This window comes from Hyla sarda, chromosome 7 (assembly GCF_029499605.1).
Source record: "Hyla sarda isolate aHylSar1 chromosome 7, aHylSar1.hap1, whole genome shotgun sequence".
In the NCBI taxonomy this organism is placed as follows: domain Eukaryota; kingdom Metazoa; phylum Chordata; class Amphibia; order Anura; family Hylidae; genus Hyla; species Hyla sarda.
The window spans coordinates 198,410,950-198,423,373 of NC_079195.1; the positions used below are offsets into that span (position 1 = coordinate 198,410,950).

Genomic DNA, 12,424 nt, shown 5'->3' on the forward strand with positions numbered 1-12,424 from the left:
AGACTTGCCGACGGAGCTCCGTAAAATGGAGTCCGACCGCAATGTGACAAGCATTAAGGCAACTGGCTTCAGCAGGAGCCTCCCCCCTTCCCCTCTACTCTGTAAACACATATGATTGAATCCTACTGTAAGTCAATAGGATTTGTCAAGTGCTTTCGGTATCTGTCGCTTCATGAATGTGGTGCTGAATCCTTGCTTATAAGGAAAGAAGTCAGAAGTGATGATCCTAAGCAGAGCTCTAGTTATCTTGGGTTGCTATTATGCTGTTATTACTCCTACAGACATTTCTTTCAATACAATCATCATTATAATCATAATACCATTCATATGCCCGCAATATAAAAGAAGCTTTCCATGCATGTACAATTGGTTTCGATCAACAAGTTATTATATTTATTGTTGGTTGTTTTGTGCATTTTGACATTGCGACAATCGTAATGATTGCTTAGAAAACAACTTGTAATAACAAATATTGCTAGGTGGAAATAGGTCTTAATGGGAGAATTTATCTGAATATTGCACATTGTGGGGAAATAAAAGTAATTTTTAGATAATAGTTTAAGGCTGATGCTTCCAACTGCATATAATACTCTTTTGTCTGGAAAACCCTGAGCAGTGCAGTTAATAGACAGCTTTGTTAATAATGCCGAGTAATAGCAACAAAGGAAGTAACCTTTTCAAAAACATGAAGATTTCAGTAGATAATCTGACATGTTTTTCCATCTAATTCAATATAAGATGGTTTATAATATTATTTTCTCAGAAATTGTAACAGATATTTCCAGCTTGTAATAAAACATAACAGCAGCTATTGCTAATAAATAATCTTTTTCTAGCATATGTAAATAATTCCCATAATAAATATTACTATTATTCATATTTTATTGAGAGTATTTATTGTAACTACTTATTGATTCCTCAAATTGACAATCACTATGCTTAACCCCTTAAGGACTCAGCCCATTTTGGCCTTAAGGACTCTTTTAATTTAATTAGACACAATTTAATTTTTACGTTTTCATTTTTTCCTCCTCGCCTTCTAAAAATCATAACTCTTTTATATTTTCATCCACAGACTAGTATGAGGGCTTGTTTTTTGCGCGACTAGTTGTCCTTTGTAATGACATAACTCATTATATCATAAAATGTATGGCGCAACCAAAAAACACTATTTTTGTGGGGAAATGAAAACGAAAAACGCAATTTTTCTAATTTTGGAAGGTTTCGTTTTCACGCCGTACAATTTATGGTAAAAATGACATATGTTCTTTATTCTGAGGGTCAATACGATTAAAATGATACCCATTATTATGAACTTTTATATTATTGTTGCGCTTAAAAAAAATCACAAACTTTTTAACCAAATTAGTACGTTTATAATACCTTTATTTTGATGACCTCTAACTTTTTTATTTTTCCGTATAAGTGGCGGTATGGGGGCTCATTTTTTGTGCCATGATCTGTACTTTTTTTATACCACATTTGCATATTAAAAAACGTTTAATTAATTTTTTATAATTTTTTTTTTAATAAAATGTGTTAAAAAAGTAGGAATTTGGGACTTTTTTTTTTTTCGTTCACGCCGTTCACCGTACGGGATCATTAACATTTTATTTTAATAGTTCGGACATTTACGCACGCGGCGATACCAAATATGTCTATAAAAATTTTTTTTTACACTTTTTGGGGGTAAAAAAGGAAAAAACGGACGTTTTACTTTTTTATTGGGGGAGGGGATTTTTTTTAACTTTTACTTTTACATTTTTTTACATTTTTTTTTACACTTGAATAGTGTAAAGGGGACTATTCATAGCAATACCATGATTGCTAATACTGATCTGTTCTATGTATAGGACATAGAACAGATCAGTGTTTTCGGTGATCTTCTGCTCTGGTCTGCTCGATCACAGACCATAGCAGGAGACGCCGGGAGTCGGACGGAGGAAGGAGAGGGGACCTCCGTGCGGCGTTATGAATGATCGGATCCCCGCAGCAGCGCTGCGGGCGATCCGATCATTCATTCAAATCGCGCACTGCCGCAGATGCCGGGATCTGTATTGATCCCGGCACCTGAGGGGTTAATGGCGGACGCCCGCGAGATCGCGGGCGTCGGCCATTGCCGGCGGGTCCCTGGCTGCGATCAGCAGTCGGGATCAGCCGTGCATGACACGGGCATCGCTCCGATGCCCGCGGTTATGCACAGGACGTAAATGTGCGTCCTGGTGCGTTAAGTACCACCTCACCAGGACGTACATTTACGTCCTGCGTCCTTAAGGGGTTAAAGGGGTACTCCCACCCTAGACATCTTATCCCCTATCCAAAGGATAGGGGATAAGATGTCTGATCTCGGGGGTCCCGCCGCTGGGGACCCCCGCAGTATTGCATGCGGCACCCACCTGTTTTTTGTGCGGAAGCGCTGGAGGGTCTGAGCCGCGACTACGGGAACGAAAGTCTGTAACGTCAGGACTCCGCCCCCGTGTGACGTCACGCCCGTCTCCTCAATGCAAGTCTATGGGAGGGGGCCGTCACGGGAGGGGGCCAAGCGGCGGGACCCCCGAGATCAGACATCTTATCCCCTATCCTTTGGATAGGGGATAAGATGTCTAGGGTGGGAGTACCCCTTTAAAGACAGTATTGGACATTCTGAGGAAGGATCTGCACTTGTCTTGGGGCTAAATGGCTATGTTGTGAGATTACTATAACACTGTGGCTAGCCTTTTGTTAACTGGTATTTCCTGTTTGACTTTTCTTTTTTTGACTACAAATTCCACAATTCCATTTTCCTCTCTTCCACACATCAGCTACCCCACCCATTAAAACATAAATGAGCTGCATCTATGAAAAGACCTGTGGTTTTCAATCAGGGTGCCTACAGCTGTTGCATTAGTTGCAGATTGATCCCTCCACCCATTGAAGCAGACAGGCTCCCTGTCATCAGCTGACTAGTGAGTCAGGTCTCGGCCGCATTGCAACCTGGGAAAAATCTGAGACAACAGTAATTTTGTATGCTGATAAAAAATTATATTGGAGTGAAAATCACAGAAGAATTGTGAGAAAACCATCACACACAGGTACAGACACTATATTATGGACTACACTAACTTTACAGCCCCTGTTGCATAGTCAAATAAAATAAAAATTCCTGGAATACCCCTTTAAGGTGTACCTGTTTTTAACAAAAACTTTTTATATAATGTAGTGTGATACTGTGGCAAGGAAAGGGTGTGTTTTCTTGGCTCACCCTGGAGAAACCTCCACCTGTGGCCTAGTTAATGAGGCAGCAGAGAAGGGAGGTGTGCATATAAGGAAAATAAACAGTGTAGTCTTTTCTCTCCCTAGGAAACAACAAGCTGGCTGTAGGGGTGAGACACGGGTCCTGCTGAGGAACACACAGCCCGAGCTGTAAGTGGCCCAAAGAGTGGTGTGAACTGTGAGTAGAAGGTTGCAGGAGGCATATGTTTAACTGGCTGAGGGTAGCTCACCAGTTATTAGTCAGGGCATGCTGATCTGTGTAGTTAGTGACCAGAAGGTCTAGGATTTTATTTTGTTCCTGCTTTATGTTTATTTTTTCCTGCGACCTGTCTAAATAAAGCTGGCAAGGTGCCAGACTTGCATTAAGAATTGTTGTCTGCCGGTTATTGAGTGGAAACGTGTCCCATGGCGGTGTCCAGGACAATCCAAGAGCTATCCCCAGGGAGGAATCCTTACAGTAGATAATACCCTTGTATGTATGGTTTTAACCCCTTAAGGACGCAGCCCTTTTTCACCTTAAGGACTGAGCCCTTTTTCGAAATTATGACCACCGTCACTTTACGAATTAATAACGCGAAAACGCTTTTACCGAATATTCTGATTCTGAGATTGTTTTTTCGTGACATATTCTACTTCTAAATTTTCGGCGTTAATTGCATCCTTTTTTGGTGAAAAATCCCCAAATTTTATGAAAATTTTGAAAATTTAGCATTTTTCTAATTTTGAAGCTCTCTAATTGTAAGGAAAATGGATATTCCAAAAAAATTTAATTTTTCTTTACAAATACAATATGTCCACTTTATGTTGGCATCATAAAATGGACATACTTTAGCTTTTTGAAAAAAATTGAGGGCTTCAAAGTAGAGCAGCAATTTTCAAAAATTTCATGAAAATTGCTAAATCTGAAGGGACAGATGTTACAGAACTACAACTCCCAGCATGCCTGGGCAGTCGAGGCATCCTGAGAGTTGTAGTTTGGCAACATCTGGAGGGCTACTGTTTGGGCACCACTGTAACAGCGGTCTCCAAACTGTGACCCTCCAGATGTTGCAAAACTACAACTCCCAGCATGCCCAGACAGTCCTGCGCTGCCATTGGTCAGAACTCCGTTCTGAGTAATGGCAGGGGATAGGAGGAGATCGCAGCTTTGCGACCTCACTCCTATCCTTTAGGCTGATCGGGGCTGTTGCTGACAGCTCCGATCAGCTCTATTTTCCGGGTGATCGGGTCACCAGAGACCCGGAACTGGAAAAAAATCGCATGTCTGAATTGACATGTGATTTTCTCCGATCGCCGACATGGGGGGGGGGGGGGGTCCGGCTCCGGTCAGCAGACCGGATTTCCCACGGGCATATGGATACGCCCTTGGTCCTTAAGGACTCAGAATGCAGGGCGTATCCATACGCCCTGTGTCCTGAAGAGGTTAATATACATTGATTAGAACATGTGTATATATTTGGGTGAAAAAATGCTGTTCCTGCAGCTATTGCCTATGTGTCTCCATGAGGAGTCAAACTACAGGAAGTGAGGGCAGGACAAGCAGGGATCTGTGCAGGCTCCTAGCTTATCAATCATCCTGATGAGCCAGGAAGTGTCATAGGGTCTCAGTGTACAGAGCCCTGCGTGTCCTCAGTGCACAGAGCCCTGCTTGTCCTCAGTGTACGAAGCCCTGCTTGTCCTCAGTGTACAAATCCCCGCTTGTCCTCAGTGTACAGAGCCCCCGCTTGTCCTCAGTGTACAGAGCCCCCGCTTGTCCTCAGTGTACAGAGCCCCTGCTTGTCCTCAGTGTACAGAGCCCCGCTTGTCCTCAGTGTACAGAGCCCCCGCTTGTCCTCAGTGTACAGAGCCCCGCTTGTCCTCAGTGTACAGAGCCCCGCTTGTCCTCAGTGTACAGAGCCCCGCTTGTCCTCAGTGTACAGAGCTCTGCTTGTCCTCAGTGTACAGGGCCCTGCTTGTCCTCAGTGCACAGAGCCCTGCTTGTCCTCAGTGCACAGAGCCCTGCTTGTCATCAGTGTACAGAGCCCTGCTTGTCCTCAGTGCACAGAGCCCTGCTGGTCCTCAGTGCACAGAGCCCTGCTTGTCCTCAGTGCACAGAGCCCTGCTGGTCCTCAGTGCACAGAGCCCTGCTTGTCCTCAGTGCACAGAGCACTGCTTGTCCTCAGTGTACATATCCCTGCTTGTCCTCAGTGTACAGAGCCCTGCTTGTCCTCAGTGTACAGAGCCCTGCTTTTCCTCAGTGTACAGAGCCCTGCTTGTCCTCAGTGTACAGAGCCCTACAGTGCAAATTAATATCAACTGGTTCGGACCCAACTAATGGCTACAAAAAGGTCTCATTGCCAAAGTGTCACACAAGACACACCTTATGATGGGGATAAGGAAAGAGCTGTCTCAAGACCTTCGCAATCTAATTGTTGTAAAACATAACAATGGCGTTGGTTACAGGCGTATTTCTAAGCTTCTGAATGTTCTGGTGAGCACAGTTGGGGCTATTATACGAAAGGGGAAAGACAATAAATTCACCATAAACTTCTTCTCACAAGAGTTCTGACAGAAGAGAGAGGAGAGTAATCAGAAGAGTTGTCCAAGAGCCAAGGACACTTGTGAGAGCTTCAAAAGACCTGGAATTATCAGGTAATGTCTCAAAGAAACAGAATTTAGTGAGAAAAATGGTGACGTGTTCAATACTTATTTCACCCACTGTACATTGGTGGTTGTATAATTTTTTTCTTTTCATCTCTTTCTTTCATAGTTATTATACTGTATCTAAAAGTAGTGTTGGGCACGAATATTCGCATTTCGAATTTTTATTGCGAATATCGCAAATTCACGAATATTGCGAATATATTCGCTATATATTCGAAATTACGAATATTTGCTTTTTTTCCCGCATATGTGAATATTCGCATGTTCCTTCTTTTCACTTTTGGGCCAATTAGAATGATGCAAATACACTTGTCAGAGGTTATCAACAACATCCCTAGCAACCAATAGTAAAGTTGCCCACCCCCTCACTGTTTTCTTCCTCAAATACGGGATTATGTGAATATAACGAACATGCGAAATTCGCGAATATAGGACGAATATACATCTATATATTTGCGAAATATCGCAAATTCAAATATGGGCAATGCCGCTCATCACTATCTAAAAGGTACATTTTTTTTTGGGTGTTAAAAAATTCCAGGAATAGAACATGCCAAGTCTGCCCTTGAGATTGTATGCATGTGTGATATACGGTACTGTAAGTTTGCACCCCAATCTTTTAATTTGTGTAACATGTGGGTGATGAAGTTTTTCACAGCGCAAACACTGCCTATTGTATAATACAAAAAAAAAAAAAAAGATACTAAGTGCCAAAACATGCCATAAGAGGTCCTCGATGGTGTTCAAGTCTGACTCATTACGTGACTCCTTACGATACATCTTGTATTTTCCTTTATACACATGTAAGGAATACAATTACATTATTCTGAGTAAATAGCTGCCATTAGGTTTAGTCATGTTTAGTCAAGATTATAGTCAAAGACATATAAAGATGACACTGTGTGAAATAAAGAAAACTACACAGGCAATCAATGGTTCGGAACTTAAAGGGAAATTACGCCCTAAGTGTAAAAGAGCATGCATATTAGTAAGTGAGAAGTTATGAATTATGTACATACTTACTATAGTGTTTTTCAAACAGCGTACCTCCAGCTGTTGCAAAACTACACCTTCCAGCATGCTGGGCCAGTCGAAGGATCCCATTTACTTGAATAAGGGTTCATCCGGGATCCCGTATTTTGAGTTAAAAGGATATTTCAGGATTTTTGTTTTTTTATTTGACTATGCTACAGGGGCTGTAAAGTTAGTGTAGTTCATAATATAGTGTCTGTACCTGTGTGTGATAGGTGGTCTCGCAATTCTTATTTAATATTTGCCCTGATGTTTATTTTTAACAGTATACAAAATGAGTGTCATCTCAGATTTTTCCAGGTTGCAGTGCGGACCAAGACATTAAATCACTAGTCAGGTTTTCAACGGGAGCCTGCCTGCTTTAATGGGTAGAGCAACCACTGGGTGGGAGGGGAGATCATTCTCCACAGGGCTGCAGAGAATTGTCCCAGGTGTGCTTCAATTTGTGGGGTGGTTGATGTGTGGGAGGGAGAAAAGTGACCTCACACTTATAAACAAGGGACTTGTAGTTTGAGGGAGGAACTCCAACAGGCCATTTTCATAAAATTAGAGATCATCAGCATAATGGTGGACTCACAACATAGCCATTTAGCCCCAAGGCAAGTACAATCTTCCTAAACATGTCCATTACTGTCTGGCAATACTAAAGTACTAAGTACTAAAATCACCTTTAGGGTCCGTTTATACTACGGAATTCCCGCAGTGTACTTTAACATTAGTGTGAATGGGTCTTTCGTGAGACCCGTTCACACTGCGGAATTTCAGCTGCAGACAATTCTGTGAGCTCTGCATAGCTGCTGAAGAATTTCGTTGGCGGTTGTCAGATGTGAATCTCCGCTCGCTGAATTCTGTGAGCAAAGATTTAGCGAGATTTCCGTAGTATGAACGCACCCTTAAGCGGAGAAAAAAAATTGAACATGCATTATTTTTTTTTCTCTGCTAAACTCCTGTTTTCCGACAAACTAGCCAACGAAGCTTCATTTAACGGAGTAGAATGGTGAATGCCTTCCAAAAGTTTTCCAAGGAAGGACAATCAGTCAACAAGCGAGTTGTGGTGTTCTTGTGGTAGGAATAGGCAACCACTCAATCATAGGTTCAGTAAACCACAGCACTCGTATCCATAAATCGTGACTTCTTTTATTCAGATGAGGTTGAGTTTACATCAGCATTGTGCTCTGATCCATTCAGGGTCCGTTTTTTTTTAGTTTTTATTTTTGCGCCGAACGGGTCACAACAAAAATGGACACCACTTGGTCCCGCCAGGTCCCATTGACTTTGAATAGGATAAGTCGTTTCTATTAGGTATCAGTTGTTTTACAGGAATTTATTGGAGAAAAAAAAAATCACTCCGATAGACTTCCATTGAGGGGGCATGGCCATGATGTCACGGGCAGGGCGTGACGTCACGAGCCTCCACCCTGCATCGCTAGTCATCTGGCATGGAACGAAGTTCGCTCCATGCTCCGGATGTCTGGGGTGCCGCGGCCATGATCGTGGGGGTCCCCAGCGGCGGGGGCCCCAGCGATCAGACATCTTATCCCCTATCCTTTAGGTGGGCATAAGTGTAAAGGGGTGGGGCTGGTGTATAGTTCAGCCTTTGGCACATAGACAATCATATGAAGAAAGGAAAAAACAGCCACTCGCCATGTTCGTCACCAAGCTCCGTTTCGCACTTCACAAAGTCCTTTTTCCGGTTGGAAAAAGCACTTTGTGAGGTGCGAAACGGAGCTTGTTTTCTTTTGTAACCCCCGCACCTTCCCTCTCCCTAGGTATGTGAGTATTTTTTCATGCAATAAAGCAAGAAGACGAACACGGTGAGTGGCTGGTTTATCCTTTCTTCATATGATTGTTAATCAGACTGTCTATAACACCAGCGCACCACCGTGAATAATTTGCAAATACCACTCTAGTCTGTGGCCCGGCTCTTCATCTATGTAATCGCAGTGCCGTAGTAGCATTCTTTCTATTTCATTTACTTTGGCACATAGACATGACATACAGTGTAATATGTTTCTGATAAATTCTTATTCTCACACTCCAAGAACGAAGTACACGTCGTGAATTTGGAAAGAGGTAAAAAATCTAATAGACTGGAAGAGCTGTGCGAAGATTACATAGGGATGACACACTGTGCTATGGGGCAGGTTGGCATTGTTATTGGCATGGATCCGTGATTGGGAATTTATAGTGGAAGAAGTCATACTGCAGGGCAGAATGGAGGTGCGCTGGCATTTTATGTGTGTGGCTGATGAAGAAATAGTCATTGTTATTGCAGGAATTAGGAATTGGCAGAGCTATCAGAGTGTAGAGCAGGCGGCTCGGCTCAGCAGGAGGGAGATGTATGTGCTTTGAGAAGTTTACGAGCCCATTCCATGTAACACCGAGCAGAGGAATGTGTGGAGGAGATCACAAAATTGGGCAATGAGTAATCACATTAATACAGCCGAATTAAACAGAGTCTCCCCCGTTGCCATTTCTACTTTCATGCCAGGTGTGTGCTGTAATGCCCATCTACAGGAAGAAGAAATGGGGTCAAAAGCTGAAAATTCTGATTCCTCATATAACCCTGTACAGTAGTAGTCAAAGGGACTCGTATTACATAGTTGTGCAATATATTCAGACATGTACTCAATGTTGTGCAATTTATTATATTCATATATATCAATTTATCTGACAGGTGCCTGAATATAGGAACAATTCCAATTTAAAAAGATAATCCTCGTGTCCTGCTTGGAAAGCTTTCATGACAGGTCCCCTGATAGACTGAGGCTTTACAGCCGGAGCTGGTGTAATATTGGTGACACTACTCAATATCTAATCAATGGCGGCCTTATCTGTCTATCTATCTAATATCTATCTATCTATCTATCTAATATCTATCTATCTCATATCTATCTATCTATCTAATATCTATCTATCTCATATCTATCTATCAATCTATCTAGATGTGGCGAAGCCACAAGGTGTCGATGGGGTGCGATGGTGAGGTGTATGTGGCAGATGTTGTAGCCCAGGGGAAAGGTGTTATTAACCCTTAAATGTTCGTGACACCAGGGTGTGGTTTTCCCGGTAACTACCCGAATGGAAGCACCGCTATCCCAAGGTTAGGCATGGCAATAATAGTCCAAGACCAGGTTAGGGTTAACGGTAGCTTTACTGTGGTCAGACAGTTGTTATAGTCTTTACAGCTAGGCCAGGATCCCAGAGAGGTTGCCAGTAACAAAGAAGGACCTCACAGCTTGCTGGGACTCGTAGTGACTTTCACAGACTTTAGGACAGCCACACTGACTATAATAGACTTGACTTGACTGTAGGTAGCGACAGCAGAAATAGATGACTTGACTTACTGGCGTATGGCTGTAGGTTAGGCTTGAGGCCTCCAGGTATGCTGGGCACTAGCTCTGAGACGTCTGGTCAGCAGGAGTGTGGTGGAAGAGGTCAAGCTGCAGGTCACCTGGTTAGCTGGTGCTCTCTGGGTAACAAACACATCATGTGAACACATTATCATGTGACTAACTCAACGGTAACCTTAAAGGTCCTTAAGGCATAACACACATAACACGATACATTATATATATGACTATGAGGGAGACACTGCAGGAGGGCCCCTTGGACACAGAGGGACTCAACCTGACAGGGCCTAAGTACTGTACGGGACTATATACTGTACTGGGACATCACATAGATATCTCATATCTATCTATCTATCTATCTCATATCTATCTATCTATCTAATATCTATCTATCTCATATCTATCTCTCTATTTACCTACCTTCTTCATATCTATCTATCTGTCTGTCTATCTACCTACGTCATATCGATCTACCTACGTCATATCGATCTACCTACGTCATATCTATCTATCTACCTACGTCATATCTATCTATCTTTCTATCTATCTAACAAGGCATGAGGAAAAGATGTTTCTAAATAGGTTTATTTAACATAATGATAATATTAAAAAACTGAATGAGTGTGTAGACTGTGTAGGAATATAATAACAACATATACATCAGGAACGGATGCACTTGGTAGGGGAAATGTACTACTGGAAATCAACACTTTACAAAAAGGGCCATATGGCCCCTATAAAGACCCAGCCCTTCATATCAAGTGTTATACTGTGGGTATAACAACAGGACAAAACTGGTTTCAAAACTGTATCATTGCCACTATACATGTTATTGGTGAACTATAAGCACTTAATATTAAATGTTGTGTTTGTATCTGGATCCCAAACCACTTTTGTTATTAAACAACTGTTCCAGTATTATAAAAAAAAAAAACAGTTTCTTTCATCCAAAACAATGCTCCCCCAATATGTTTCACCATAAAAAAATTGCTTCTTCAGGGGTCATGGAACAGAGTGTGAATGATCCGAACACACATGTGGGGGACTGGGGGCATACAAGTGGAATGGCAGTGCTCAATTGTCTTTTCCAGATTTGCTATTTTATAATGAATACAAATAGTTACTAAACAGACATGTCTGTAAAGCTGTAAGGTCTCCTTAAAAATAAATCTGGCTGGGTTCATGTCTGTGTCGCAGACTCTATCACAGAGTCCACTGAAACTACTGGACAAAATAGCGCTGCATGCAGTGCTATTCTGTCTAATAAAATGTTTAATATTACCTGTCAGGTTTCCATCATGGTGTCAAAGTCAGTGGGGTCCTTTGGGCACCATTGGTGTAGTCTGGCATGTAAAGCATCAAGCATTGAAGTTACTTTCAGTTTTCTTTTTCTATGTCAAAACAGTAAACTGGAAATAACAGTGGAGATGTGAGTCTAGCCTTTAGTATATAAATAAAAGCCACAAAGTCTGTAGTGTCTTGTCCACATAAACATTAAATGGGCATTATCATTTTGAAAAGCGTTTAATATAATGTGGGTAATAACATTATATATGTACAGTGTATATAAGGAACAGGAAAGCAGCACTCCAGAGGAAAAAAGGTGCACGGGTGCCTACTGTGTCAGGTCCAGGTTAGGGACCCCTCCAAGACACAAAGCAAAAATAAACAGTGGCACACCAAATGAAAAAAAGAAAGGTGATTTATTTAAAAAAAAACGTGTTAGGCAATGTTTCAGCTGGCTCACCCAGCCATTTTCAAGCCAAAATGGCTTGAAAATGGCTGGGTGAGCCAGCTGAAACGTTGCCTAACACGTTTTTTTGAAATAAATCACCTTTCTTTTTTTCATTTGGTGTGCCACTGTTTATTTTTGCTTTATATATATATATATATATATATATATATATATATATATATATAGTGTAATATACATTGGTTAAAAAAAAAAAATATATATATATATATATATATATATATATATATCTTTGAGGTGAACAAAATGCTGTCTTGTCCCTGCAGATGTTGCCTGTGTGTCTCAGCTGGGACAAAGTACAGAAAGTGTGGGCGGACAAGCAAGGCTCTGTGTTATGCATGCCCCCGGCTCACACAGCAGGCTTATTGACCAACCAAGAGCCTGCACAGAG

At 41.8% G+C, this 12,424-nt stretch overlaps 1 protein-coding gene across 9 annotated transcripts in view; it reads right to left on the minus strand.

Annotated features, from left to right (window-relative positions):
* Nucleotides 1-12,424, minus strand: part of KIAA0040 (KIAA0040 ortholog) — a 99,123-nt gene that overhangs the window by 49,588 nt on the left and 37,111 nt on the right. For 4 of the 9 annotated variants that reach the window (XM_056532104.1, XM_056532105.1, XM_056532106.1 and 1 more), the window contains exon 2: nt 10,275-10,399. The exons of 2 other annotated variants lie outside the window; for them this stretch is intronic. The gene's annotated coding sequence lies outside the window, so the exon portion shown is untranslated. Of the gene's footprint in view, nt 1-10,274; nt 10,400-11,562; nt 11,690-12,424 lie in introns of all 9 variants that reach the window. 3 more of the 9 variants (XR_008846586.1, XM_056532102.1, XM_056532103.1) reach the window with 2 other exon arrangements.